Below are 14,331 nucleotides of genomic sequence, written 5' to 3'. Positions count from 1 at the left end.
GATGGACAATTGGAACAGAGCCCCAGCGCATTGTTCCATTTGTGAAGGCCATAAAGCAAGCAAGCAGCGAGCTTGGGGCAGAAGAATATTCGTACTCCCTGGAGAACCTCTTCAAAGAGGAGTCAACTTGCGCCACCACATCCAGCCATAGTGCTACCGAAGGCGATGGAGACTCTGCAAAGACACCGGGAGTGTATGCTCCTGTAAAGAAATTGTTGGAGATCTTTGGGCCAATCTTCACCAAAAATCCCGGCTGCACTTTCCTTGCCGAGCACGGAATTGACACAGGAGACAGTCCACCCGTTCGTTGCAAGTTGCGTCCCATCAATTCCAGGAAACAAAAGATCCCATTAACAGTTGCCTTCAAGACTTGCGGGAACAGGGAGTTGTGCGTCAGAGCACCAGTGAGTGGACCAGTGCACCTGTTCTGGTGGCCAAAAAGCCCGGAGGCTTTCGCCTGGCCATAGACTACCGGCCGCTCAACGCACGCACCAGGGTGCCAGTGTATCCGATGCCCCGAACCGACTGGCTGCTGGCACAACTCGGGAGAGCGGAGTGGTTCTTAAGCTTTGACCTTTCGCAGGGTTTTTTCTAAATCCCTATGCGCGAGGACGACATTCCGAAGACGGCCTACATATGCCACCAGGGCACCTTCGAGTTTGCAAGGATGCCGTTTGGTGTTGCAGGTGGTCCAGCCTCCTTTCAAACGCTGATGGACAGAGTCCTAAATGGAATCAACCACCGATTTGCTATGGCATTTATGGGCGATGTACTTGCGTATTTAGAGACGCTGGACAGCCATAATGCACATGTCCGAGAAGTCCTGGAGCGCATCAGATCAGCAGGACTCACCATGAACCCCAACAAGGTTCAGGTGTGCTGCCAGTCGCTGAAGTTTTTGGGCCATGTAATAAGCCCTGTACAATGTAGGCCGGGCGAGGGGAAAGTATTGGCGGTGCTCGACTACCCCGACCTACCACAGTCAAGCAGTTGCAAGCCTTTCTGGGTTTGGTTGGCTATTACCGGAACTTTATCAAACAGTTCTCCATTATTGCCCGCCCTCTCACCGATCTTTTGAGAAATGACCGAAAGTGGATCTGGAATCACCAGCAGGAACATGCCTTCACCCTGCTCAAGGATGCACTGGCTCACGATGCGGTGATGAGTTTGCCAGACCTGAATCGGCCCTTGGTCGTCGAAACAGATGCCAGCGGAGTTGGCATAGCTGTAGTGCTTCTACAGCAAGTCCCCGACCAACTGCAACCGGTGTCATTCATCAGCAGGGTGCTTACTGAATCTGAGCGACGTTACACCGTCCAGGAGTGGGAGTGTCTAGCAGTGGTCTGGGCAGTAGACAAGTTCAGACCTTACCTCGAGTTACCGAGTTTGAAATCCACTGCGCCTCTAAAGTAAAGGTTCCATCCTAACACTATACAGGAACTCTAGGGTGATGACGATTATGATAATTTTTGGGCTGTTCCCTTCAAATCGTGCGGTTTGAAGTGCATTAAATCCTAGCCAAGAAGAAAAAAAAAAACGAAACATTTTTTTATTGCTTTTGTGTCCCTACCCACCAAACTTCCAGCCGCCTTTTAGTCCTTTCGGTTGAGTCCTTGCACTGCTCGCCGGGCCTTGGCGTCATTCCAGCTGCTGCCGTGTCGGTTACCACACCCTGCGTTGTCCCAGGTGTTTGGAATCCGAGCGGTTTTGACAGAAATTAATCACGGCTTAGGGCCCCGCCAGGCTGCTGTTCGCTGTCTTGGTCTTGCCACCTGTCCGCTGGATGCTTTGAGTGAAGGCTTGGACATGAGAGCACAATATGCTCGATGGTTTTGGGTGATGATCCACATGCCCAGCATGATGTTGATTCCACCCTTTGATCGAGGCGCACTCGGTTCACTAACGTTCTCAGCCCTCCAGCACCTGCTTCAAAGAGCAGGCGGCTGCCCAGGCTACTCTCATACAAGGTGTTCTCCGTCGATATTTCACATTTCCAGAGGCTGTACCGCTTCAGGGTTGACTTCGACCTGGTCGCTTCTGCTCATCGCAAGGCCTCCTCCTCAAGCACTCTCTTCCGCACCTCCGTTTTCCACTTCTGCTCTGTAGTGGCAGCCACGGGAACAGCGTGGAAGTCGTATTTTTTTCCCAGTTGGTACAGTCGCTTGTTCCACTTGGTCTGCACTCCTGTCAGAAATATATACACAAACAGTTTCTTGTGACCAGGAAGCCAGGCGCCACGCGGCGGCCTGTGGCCTCTCCGCGAAACACATCTGCGTTTGGATGTTTCCATTACCTCCGACTCCGAGATCATAGTCCAGGCGCGGTCAGCGCGGTGAACGAAAAAGCAGGCCACGAAAGGGTGCTACCGGCGCATGGAGAAACGGGAGGGTCGACGCAAAACTTTCTAATTTCCCAAAAGAAACAAGGCAAAAGGAACGCGTCTGTGTTTCCGGATTTCACCGCAGGGGCATCGTTTGGCGCTGCCTGACAGACACCCTGCGCGCGCCCTCTTCCCTGATCTCCTTTTCCCTTTACAGCGGCCAAGTTCTTTCGCGATTTGACAGGCTTTCTAGAATAAAGAAGGCTGTGATTAAATATGTAGTTGTCTAATTAAATCAAATGTTTATTTACTTTCAAGATGTCTCATTTTTGTGGGTGTAATATATGCGGTATCCCAAGCGGACCTTCCGCTGTAAAACGAGCCGGACAAATCGGCGCCTGCACATAAAAATCTCTTTCACCGAATATGCACTGAGCAGGTAAGTTTTACCTTGCGAAATTTCAAGGTGAAGTTCACTTCCTGTAAGAAATTAAAGCATAAAACTTGCCAGTCAATTAAGATCGACACCTTCGCAGACGACCGAGCTAGCGACTTCTGGCGACACCTCCTGATAGGCGCAGCAAGCAGACGACGAACTTTCTTGTCTGCTCGCTGAGCCCATCGGGAGATGACGGCACAGGCAAATAGCATGTAGAGTAACTGTATAGGCTCTAAAGCGCTGGGTACAAATACGTCCTATCCAGCGCTTTCATAGCATCTAGCGAAACTGTATATGCTCCCAAATAGAAGTTATTTCATTAGCATCTACGCCGTGTCCTGTTAGCATATATTTGCTTCTGTCCGTCTTTAGTTGTTTTACTTCAAAGTAAATAGCGTCGCTAACTCGTTCGAGCCAACCTTGACTATGGCATGTTTCTTGCTCTAATTTTTTTTTACAGGAAGAGAAATGCGCTTTGAAATTTCACGAAGTATGAACTGACCTGCTCAGTGCACATTGCGTGAAAGTTTGAACCTTCTATATGCAGGCGTCGATTATTGCGGCTTGTTTTACAGCAGACGGTCCACTTGCTGACACTCTACCTCATTATGGTCCAGCAGTGACGTAAAATTTTAATGAAACAATTAAAGGAAGGTGAGGAATGCGTTAGCATGACCCTTGGGAAACACCACACACGTCCCTCTTTGAAAAACGCCAACGCGGACCCCTTCACTTTTCTCTTTTGGTTCCTCTATTTTTTGCTTCCTCTTTTTGCCCTCGTTACGGGGTCAGTGTTCGAGATTCCCAAAGGGGGACGTGTGTGGCGTTTCCCAATGGTCATGTTAACGCATTACCTAAAAATCCCCAGTGGATCTCTCTTTAATTTTTTTCACCCGTCTCCTGTACTCTGCCTGTCAGAGCACGTCGACGCCTTTGGATACGGTCCTCCATACCACTAATGGAAAGAACCACGTCCATATTACTCGTGGAGGAAACCGCATTCATCGTTTGAAACAGGCAAGGCTGGTTAGCACATTTCCGTCGACCGCGTTGCGTCGTGCAGCACAACGCCTCCCCATTGGCTCGTCGTGTCGCCATAGCAACAGCTCGACGTAAGCAGCCCTGGATTAAGGGGGCTGGAGCGGCGGGGCCGCGGAGGGGCCCTCGCCCGGGTAGCCCTTTCTCCCTTGTATAGGATGCGAAAGACCCCCAGAACAGAGGCATTTTTCGCTTTTCTTGTGTGTTTGTTACTGGCGCGTCAAAGAACCGCTTTGACCATAAATCACCTTGGCCTGGGACAGTTGTTACTCGTCACTAGCGCGTCCGAAGCACTAGTGGCATCAATTTTCTGTCGGTTTCTTCAAAGGCTTTTTCCTCTGCAGGGTCATTTTACTTTTTCCAGCGCCGACCATACTTCGCTTCATCTCGTGTTGAACCACAACGGAAGGCTAGGGGCCTCCACAGCCAATCGAGCACCAGTCCAGAGGCGTCGTCACGCACTAATGCACGCCCGAGGAGCCAGGCGACGTCACTTCTGAACTTGCGCTTGATTGGCTGTGGAGGCCCCTAATCTTCACTTTTCTTTCTTTTTTGCGGGTCATTAGAAACCAATATTTTGAAGGGGGGATCATACTGAACGTCTGTACTTTCTGGGTGGCATTGGGGTGTTTTGAAGCTTCAATCTTTGGCTTAACAACAGAAAACGCTTTACGGTGGCCGATCGTTAAGGCCTTTTGTTCGCGCGTCTGTAAGCACTTTATTTATTTTTTTTTTTTTTTTTGCTTGCCACTTCGCTTTTGGATAGGGGCAAGTTGACAATCGCCTAATCCGCGTTTTTTTGTTTTTCTTGTTTTTTCTTTCAAATTACAACCAGACACGGACCTTAAGCGCCGTTCACACTCTTGCGACCGAGTAAGACCGAGAGAGACCAGACCGGTTTTTAAGCCTTTTGCGACTTCTTAGGACCGGATGCGCTGCAGCGGAGCTGGTCCTGAGAGATCGCAAGAGGCTTAAAAACCGGTCTGGTCTCTCTTGGTCTTACTCGGTCGCAAGAGTGTGAACGGGCCTTAAAGTGCCGTTCACACTCTTGCGACCGAGTAAGACCGAGAGAGACCAGACCGGTTTTTAATCCTCTTGCGACTTCTTAGGTCCGGATGCGCTGCACCGGAGCTGCTCCTAAGACGTCGTAAGAGGCTTAAAAACCGGTCTGGTCTCTCTTGGTCTTACTCGGTCGCAAGAGTGTGAACGGGCCTTAAAGCGCCGTTCACACTCTTGCGACCGAGTAAGACCGAGAGAGACCAGACCGGTTTTTAATCCTCTTGCGACTTCTTAGGACCGGATGCGCTGCAGCGGAGCTGGTCCTGAGAAGTCGCAAGAGGCTCAAAAACCGGTCTGGTCTCTCTCGGTCTTAAGCGCCGTTCACATATATGCGACCGAGTAAGACCGAGAGAGACCAGACCGGTTTTTAAGCCTCTTGCGACTTCTTAGGACCCGATGCGCTGCAGCGGAGCTGCTCCTAAGACGTCGTAAGAGGCTTAAAAACCGGTCTGGTCTCTCTCGGTGTTACTCGGTCGCAAGAGTGTGAATGGGCCTTTACTCTGTCGCAAGAGTGTGAATGGGCCTTTGCTCGGTCGCAAGAGTGTGAACGGGCCTTTATAACCGCTCGATTTACGACTGCCAAAATGCGTGTCCTGCTTGGCGCGCGCGCATGCATCATTTGTTTCACTTATAATTGTCTGTTTCGAGAAAGCATTGTAAGCAGCGTACCCAAGAGCACGGCCCTGCCCGTAGAGAACACATATGGCAATCTTTCTAAAGAGCAACTTGCTGCGTGGAACATCAATGATGGGAGGAGCCACAAGCACAGGGATTACTGCGCATTGAAACTTGATGGGTTCTGCTGGGTTGAAGGCGTGCACATACGCGCGGATAACACAGTGACGTATCGTGTTCTTTTTTTTAGATTTGACAGGACTAGCTCATTTTCAGCCTTAGTGTCATTCACGTGCAAAGGGGAATACGTAAGATTGTATTCTGTATGATACTAAGTGTATATATTGTGTAGTCAGAAATTTCATTGTAAATATTGTTAAAAGATATCGCGCTAACTTAGTACATTTCCAGGCATTCAAAGCAGGAACGTTTTAATAAAGTAGTTCTTTTTTTCTTTTACTGGAACTTTTCATTTTTGACCAATATTATCATCATCACTGTCGTCGTCATCATTATCATCATCATAATCTCAAATCCCATCCCACCCTATTGGAAAAACCAGCATGAAAATCAAACTGGCCAAGCTGGTAACTAAGCTGGTCAATCTGGTCAATGTGGTAGTCAAACTGGTTTAACTCGCAATCAAGCTGGTTTAAGCTGGGCAAGCTAGAATTTAAGCTGGTCAGTCTGGTTTAAGTAAAAACCATCATAGTCTCACTATAATCTGGTTTTAGATTCAATCTGGTGTAGCTGGAAGCCAGTCTGGTCTTAACTGGTCAAACTGGTTTTCCATGGAGCCAATGTGGTCAAGCAGGGAGACAAGGTGGTTATGCTGGGAGACAAGCTGGTGAATCTGGTCGGACTAGTGATCGTGGTGGTCAAGCTGGTCATGCTGGGAGCGCGCACGCCAAGGTCGGCTAGAGATAGCCGAACTGGCATTGCTGGGAGCGCGCGCGCCAAGGTCGGCTTAGGCTGGAATGAGGCCACGTCCTGTTCTTTGTCCTCTCGTTTTTGGTAGACGACCGGGCGCGTCAGGCGCGCTGCAAGCTACCTTTGTGTGCGAAAAGAGAGAGAGAGAGTGGCAGGAACGGAGAATTTGCGACGCGTTTGGCTATCTTGGACAGATTTTCGAAGGGACGGCTGTGTGCGCGTTGTTTGGAGACTAGTTGAATGACGGTGCAAGCGAAGCGGGTTTTGAGGAGACAGCGAGCGGCAGTCCGTTCAGTGCGGGAAGATGTCGGACGTCCCGACTGAGGCGTCACTTCATGTCTTCGAACGTGTGTGTGCTCAAGAATGACGGCGGTGCCGAGGAGTATCGCCAATGCCATCCAAACCACACGGATTTCCTCGCCTCAGCCGACCACGCAAGTTGCCGCTTCGCTCCCATCACTGGTGGGACCCAGGTTCGCTTCTCTCATGCGTGTAGTTTTTTCTTTAGCTATTGCCTGTTTTTGGCGTGTGTCTAGTATTTTTCGTGTTGAAAGATAGGCAATCTGGTTTTATTAACATTGTAGGCTTTGCACCGAGAATCACTGTCTGTTCGTCGGTTAGTTCTGTGTCAGCGCCGAGGATGTGTAGCATCCGAGTTCATGTGAGGCGGCCGCAAGTACGAAAATAATAAATTGGATGCCGAGTTGGCTTTTCTGAAGAGCTTGGCTTGTTTATCCTGTGTATTAATTTAAACAGGTTAAACTGGTTGGGAAGTTCACCAGCATGACCAGTTTAACCAGCATGACCAGCATGCCAAACTGGGCATGCTGGGGCAACAACCCAGCTTGAAGCTGGGACCAGATCAACCAGCATGACCAGCATGCCAAACTGGGCATGCTGGGGCAATAACCCAGCTTGAAGCTGGGACCAGATCAACCAGCATGACCAGTATGACCAGATCAACCAGCATAACCAGCATGCCAAGCTGGGGATGCTGGGGCAATAACCCAGCTTGAAGCTGGGACCAGCTTAAGCTGGTTTTTTCACTAGGGCAGGGCCCCGAAATCTCTTAATCCGGCCCTGGGCGTAAGCAGTCTTAACGAGACGCAAGCGGCTGCAGTCGCACTAGAACGCAACTGTGTGAACGAGCCTCAACCTACAATATCACAGCCCACGCACCGCTGCTACGGAAACCCAGAGCGAAGAATAGTGAGTTTTAGTAAACCGTGTTTCCCGCTCCGCTAAGCCCCTCCGCTACCCGGAACTCTACAGCCAAGGCCATCGGCGCGCAGGCGCAGTGGCGATTCCGCGCTCCGCTCTGCAGAGCGGCTGCACGAAAACGATCTACTAAAACTCCCTAATGTCCGGCGATGGCAGAGCGGCAACTAAGCACTCCCGCATTCCACCGCGCCGCGCCGCGGCGCCTCCTCCTCTCTCGCTCCGCGCCAGCTGTGCGACGCTCCTTTGACGAAAACCCGGCGGTGCCTGTCAGTTCGTCAGCGCCAGCGAGAGACAAGGAGAGGAAAATGGGGACGCGTGCTGGACGTCAGCGCTTCGGACCAATGGGAGGAGCGTCTCACGCGTTACCCTTTCCCCTTCCTTCTCCCTCTTTCTTCCCGACGCTGACAAACTGAGAGACACCGCCGGGTTTTTGCCAAAACGAGCGTTCTGATATGCTAACGCATTAAACAATCATAGCGGGCGATAGGGGGTGAGAATTGTCACCTTCACAAACGGCCTCTAACCAAAACTAAGCGAGTAAAGAGCGACGGTGACGCCGACCCCTTCGCTCTGCGCTTCTGCCGTACCGCTGACACCACCAGCAACGCTGGCACATGGTTAGCGGATTGACCGAAAAGCCAAAGGTTTCATCTGAATGCTGGTTGCTTCCTGATTCTGAAATGCTATTTCGTTCCCCCAGATTCACTCTAGTTAATTTAAAGAAGTGATATTTTGTACGCTGTTGAAACCGAAGCTTCGTTCTTTATAGTCTTTTCCACCATCCCATTCCGAGTGGGCTAGCGTACACCAGCTCGGCGCACGTGGAGCGAAAGCTCGCGCTGCAGAATTCAGGGATCCTGGGTTCAATCATTGGTTCAATCCCCATCCTTGCCAGTTTCGATCTGGATGAGCATTGCACCGCCGTGCGGTCGTGTATCACTATGCGTGGTGCACGTTAAAGACACCAGGCTAGCGGTTTATACTGCACTGGCTAAATTTCTCATCTACAGCTGGGGGACAAGTTGCCGTTGAGGCAGACTAAGCTCTAGGCTGTATAAACATACACCTCCCTCCCCCCCCCCCCCCGGGTCATTTAAGCGTGACGTCACCGGTGGGAAGCGAAGCGAGTGGCTGGCAATTAGGCAGGCTCGTGCTCGCCTTTCTCGTGTATAACAGCGAGCAAACAGGGGCGTTTGTACTGTCTGAAGTTGATAATAATATCTATTTTCACAAAGTATGACTTTGGCCGACGCGCTAAACTAGAGGAAAAATATGAAGCCATTCGGATTTTGAGAAAACTGTTTTTGCAACTGGGTGCGCTCAAGCCGCGGCTCGCTAGTTTTGCGAAATCGCTGGCGTAGTTTTCCTACCACAAACAAACAATTACACAAACAACAACAACAACAACAACAACAACGTCGAAGAGTCACGCAATACATTTTTTGACAAATTACCTAAGCAACACGGAGAATGCACGGAATGTGGGTAGAGGTGCCGCACACGCTCGTCTCACCAAAACGAATGTGCCATTTGTTTTAGATATTTTTTTAAGCTATTGCTCCAGACGCCAGCACGTGTGATTGCTCTTGTAGCATGTATCTTCACTTTGGATGCTTGGGTAGTTTAGCAAAACGTATATAGCCCATTCGAGAAAAGCGCCTCTGGTCGATGCCATTTTCAGCGTCCGTGCATACCTCGGCAAACCTCACTCATGAGGGCTCTCACTCACCCTTAGTCACCCTCAGAGAGCTTTTGAACCAGGAAACTTCATGAGTTTGAGAGTGGGTGAGGGCCGTGAGGGCCGTGAGGGCGGTGAGTGCGTGAGGGGCGTGAAGGCCGTGAGTGTGTGAGTGGCATGAGTGCGTGAGGGGTGTGAGGGCCGCGAGTGGGCGGCGAGTGCGTGAGGGGTGTGAGGGGCGGTGAGTGCGTGAGGCCCCAGAGGCCCCCTTCGGACGGAGCGACTTTCTCAGCAATTTTAGTGTTGCTGGCGGGTTGTTCCCTAGCTTTCCCTAGATCGACACCAATTGCTGACATCGGGTCCCGCTCGAAAGAAGCGAGCAACTCGGAGCAATTTGAAGACATTTGAAGCGGCTGCATCCAATCAGGGGCGCGATATTTTCACGTGATACCTCGTGCCGGTGATGATGACAACAAAAGACTTGGTTCTGGTTTGACATTGATCGTTTTTGGAAACGAACTGTTTCAGAAAGGTGCATTAATATTCTCAACGAGATTTAAAAGCCTAAAAACACGTTTATATCGCGTAATTGTGTCCAAATATTGCAAGAAAAATAAAATTTTATGATGATGACGGCAAATTGCAGCAGTTGGCTGCTGCTCGTGTCACTAAATAAACCGTAGCTTATTTAGTGTCTCTAGTTGCTGCGTGTGAAAGCGGGCGACCCGTGTTGCTGGTGTTGCGACGCCAAGTTTCTGGGCGAAATTGTTCCATCTGATCAGTGGCGTGAGGGCCATGAGTGCGTGAGGCGCGTGAGGGCTATGACTAGGTGAGGGCCGTGAGGGCGGCGAGTGCGTGAGGGAGGTGGTGTTGGTGAGGGCCGTGAGGGCGGTGAGTGCGTGAGGGGCGTGAGAGCCATGAGTGAGTAATGGGCGTGAGGGAGGTGAGTGGCCTGAGGGCCATGAGTGGCGTGAGGGGTAATAGTGCGTGAGACGTGAGGGCCATGAGTGCGTGAGGGCCGTAAGGTTCAGTGATGGTGAGTGAAGGGCAGAAGGTGAGTGTTACTGTGAGGATGAGGGTGAGTGAGGGGCTGAAGGTGAGTGTGGTTGTGAGGGTGAGTGAGGGGCTTAGGTGAGTGTGGCTGTGAAAGTGAGGGCGACCTAAAATGCCGACCTCTGGTGACGCGTACTTTGCTCGCCCTCCGAAGCGGCGAAGACGCGCGTGCCGGGCTGTTACCTAACACACGCCAACTGTGATTCTCGTAAACATTGAAATGGTGTATGGAATGGAATGAACAGCATTCGTGTAGTAAAGTACACAATTGAATAATAAAATATTTAATTAAAAATTAGACAACGAAGTTACGTAAAAATGGTACGTATATTTCTGTTTTTACTGTCGCAGGCAGATACAACGCGTTCACTCATCCACGAGTACACATAAGGAAAGCGGGTAATTCTATACATGGCTTGTTTCAGTTTTGCACAGCCTCTAACAACAGTAGATTTACACGCCTCCCTAAATGGTATTCGTATTCTCCTAGTTTGTAAAAATGTTCAACTCTACTTAACATTTCAGTGCAGTAGAATAAAATTGACGTTTTCACCGCCTCTTCTGCGAAAAAATTGCCCGCCAACCATTTGACGAACAGACCAGGCAACAGCTCTAACGTATATTAATAGAGCTCAACACCTGCTCCCTAAAGCTATGTAATACCAGACACGAATAGCAGTGTGTCGAAAGTCATGTTTAAAAACCGACCTGAAATTCGTTTTTGGACCATTCACTTCCGGTTTTCAACAGATTTGCCGCGTGATTAAAACTTCGAGTGTAGCCCGAGCTAGGTGCAACGGCTTTCGATGTCCGAAGTGGATGATTAAACCACTCTACTGCAATTGCAAACGACAAATGTGACTGCATCAAATGTCTACTAGTGCTAGAATATGCACTATTTTCCTTGATTTGGACGGAGGCCGTACCAGTACAGAGCCGGGTCGAGTCTGCGATTGGCCGCTCCTGAAGCTGTTCCAACTGCAGGAGAACTCTCAGCACAACAGTGAAGTTTCATGCGGTTCTCTCGGAACACGGCTCGCGCCAAACCACCTTGACGTGGCTCGCCTCCACTGCTGCCGGGGAGCACATTTTTCCCCACCAAAACAATAAGAAGCTTTTTTCGACACTTTTCGTGCAATTTACCGCGGAGCAGAGATCGCTACCCATTGCAAAGGAACTTGCAACCTTGAAGCTGCGAAAACAATCTCGACCTCAGGAGACCCGGAAAGCCTCCGCTTCGCGGCTTCGTCGGTCGCTCGTCCGCCTTCCCGTCGGCAGTGTTGGCGGTAACGCGTTAAGGCCCATACGCACATTCGCGTTTGAACGCGTTTGAGTGCGTTGCGGAGTCCTTGCGGCCAGGCGCAGTCGCTTGCGGAGCGACGCGCGCCTTCCGGCAACGCTCAGTAGCGCGACGCAAGCGAGTGGAGACTCGCTCAACTTTCCGAAGCGTTGCGGTGCGTTCGGGTGCGTTCGGGTGCGTTCGACCAATCAGAAGCCGAAAGAGGAGAGGGGATGATGTGTTCGCTCGCCCCACCCGGCCGACTCGGCGAGGCGTATCCGGTTCGCCGGTCGCAGTGCTTGCTTTTTCGTTTTTGGGAGCGGTGGGGACTGTATTTTCCAAGGCTGCGATGCTTCAAGCTTGACAAAACGTCGGGGAAGCCGGCGAGATTCTCCCAAGATCGAACACTTCGACGCTGTCGCCGTGCGCCGCCATGTTGCCTTGGATTTCGCTTACTATTGGTGAGCCACTAGCGACGATAGCGCGTTCTTATTGGCTCTTGACTGCGGTTGACTGCGTGTCAACGCGACTGTGCGTACAAGTTTGGCGCAAGCGGTCTTCGCAACGCAACGCGCCCGCATGCCGCTACGGAACGCACCGCGCTCAAACGCGAATGTGCGTATGGGCCTTTACAAGTAACGGGCGTTACCGGTAACGCGTTACTTTTTCAAAACAGTAACGGGCAACGTACTTACGTTACTTCTTTTGAGTAACGAGTAACGTTATCTTCCCAAGACCTGAAAAAGGTAAAAAAAAAATGGCTTGCATTGACGTCACGTCAGCCGCCATTCCTCCGTACCATGTTCTTGTGCCTGTACCCTTTGCAGCATACATTGTTTGCCGCAAAGGGCCCGAACCTGTTTTAGATTGCCCGAACCTGTTTTACTCCACAAGGCTTGCCGAGAAGAACAAATTCGATTTTGCGAGATGTATGCCGCAGAAGGTGAGGGCTCAGGAGCATGGTACGCAACAATGGCGGCTGCTACAGTGCCATGTGACGTCAAATGCAAGGCTTGGTGTAACCTAAAGCCCAGACGCTACGAGCTGATGGGGCCAATCAGACAGCGTAAAAAAGGCACCATCATGGTGCTCGTCGTGTTTCTGTACGTGTTCTATCGTCGCTCACCCAATCGCAAACAGAAAAGACCCAGTGACTTGCGCTTTTGACGCTGCTTGTTGGTCCCACATGCTCGTAGTGTCCGGACTTCAGCTGAGAGTCATTAAAGGGTAACTGCAAAGAAAAAAAAGTTTTTTTTTTAAACAGCCTAATTGGGACAAGCATGTCACAAAACAAATGTTCCACGAAAAAAATGATTTTTTTTATCAATATTTACGCCACAGGACGTAATTTAGTAGAGTCAGAACCTCTCCACATTTGAAACTCCCGCTCTTTCGACCCCCGCGGAAGAGGAGTACGCCCCGCCCCTCACTCTCCTTGCGTTGCGGAGTTCAACCGTTCAACGACGCAGCGTCTCGACTTCCGGCAAGATCTGGCAACTACACTACGCCAGGCCGCGGTATAGGTTGTTTGCACATGACGTCAATTCGCCATTTTGTTGTTAGTTTGCTTTTTCAAACAAATTTACTACATTGAAGGATTACATCGTAACCGGTTGAGATAATGTCAGCGGTGCTCTACGCATTTGAGGGGGCATGTAAATCCTTGGAATGCTCGAGTTTGGCACACGCAAGACAGCTCACAACAACAAAATGGTGGACGAAATTACGTCAGTGAAAACACCCTATTGTTTTGGTTTGACGCGGTTTGCGAGCACATGTAGCGAAGACGTGACCGGAGAAGTGCCCCTGTGATGTTCCCGGAAGACGGAAAGTATCGTTCGTAATCGTCGTGCGCGCTTTGAAAGCGAAGGGAGTCACAGAATCCACGAGTGCGCAACCACAAGCCAAGGTTCACGACAGCGCTGCGTTGGTTTCGGCGATCTCGTTCTGTTTGGTGCAACACGGCGATGCGACAGAGCTGAAACGTTCGTGGTGTGTGTAATGCGGTGCTAACACGGAGCGCAAATTGGTTGTTGTGGGGTTGACGTTCAACCAGTTAAGTCCCGTCGTCGTCAGCTGATCCAGTAAACTGGTCCGGGAGGACGCTGGGAGCGTTTTTAAAAGTAAATCTGCCTCGTTCTGTTTCAAAATGTGGAAGTTTCCCGACGCATACCGTGAGTAAAAAGCTGCGGGCGTTTTCAACAAGATTACGTCGTTTTAATTGAACAATGAACTCCGAATTGTTGTCCTAAATCTGCCGTTTTTATGCTTCGTGTTGGACTGCGTTTGCACAGCGACGTGTTGCATCGTGCGGTGTGAATAAATTTGAGCACGATTTCGTACCTGCCTACAGATGCATGAACTGAGACCATTTTTACGTAGTGGAAATAGTGCTTTTTTATTTTCTGTCTAGTCGCGGACGTGAGGTGCACACGGGGCCAATCTCGACGGCCTCCAGAGCGATATGACGAGAACGTAACTAGACGCGTTGGTCGCTACGCGAACGCCCGATTGCCTCCAGCCAAATAGCATTCCTTTCGGGGCGACATGGCTGCTGGAAGGCTCACTGTCGGGATCACGCATCTGACATCTCCGAAAAGTCAGCATTTGCACGCGCAAACAACCAAACAAAAAAAAAAAAGCACGCTAAGCAAGCAAAGAGGAAAACGAAAGAACCGCGCTATGAAAGCCAAAACCCC

The sequence above is a fragment of the Ixodes scapularis genome, unplaced genomic scaffold (genome assembly GCF_016920785.2).
Source record: "Ixodes scapularis isolate PalLabHiFi unplaced genomic scaffold, ASM1692078v2 PGA_scaffold5__190_contigs__length_132052651, whole genome shotgun sequence".
Classification (NCBI taxonomy): Eukaryota; Metazoa; Arthropoda; class Arachnida; order Ixodida; family Ixodidae; genus Ixodes; species Ixodes scapularis.
The sequence above is the reverse complement of the archived record's forward strand: the minus strand, read 5'-3'. Positions refer to the sequence as shown.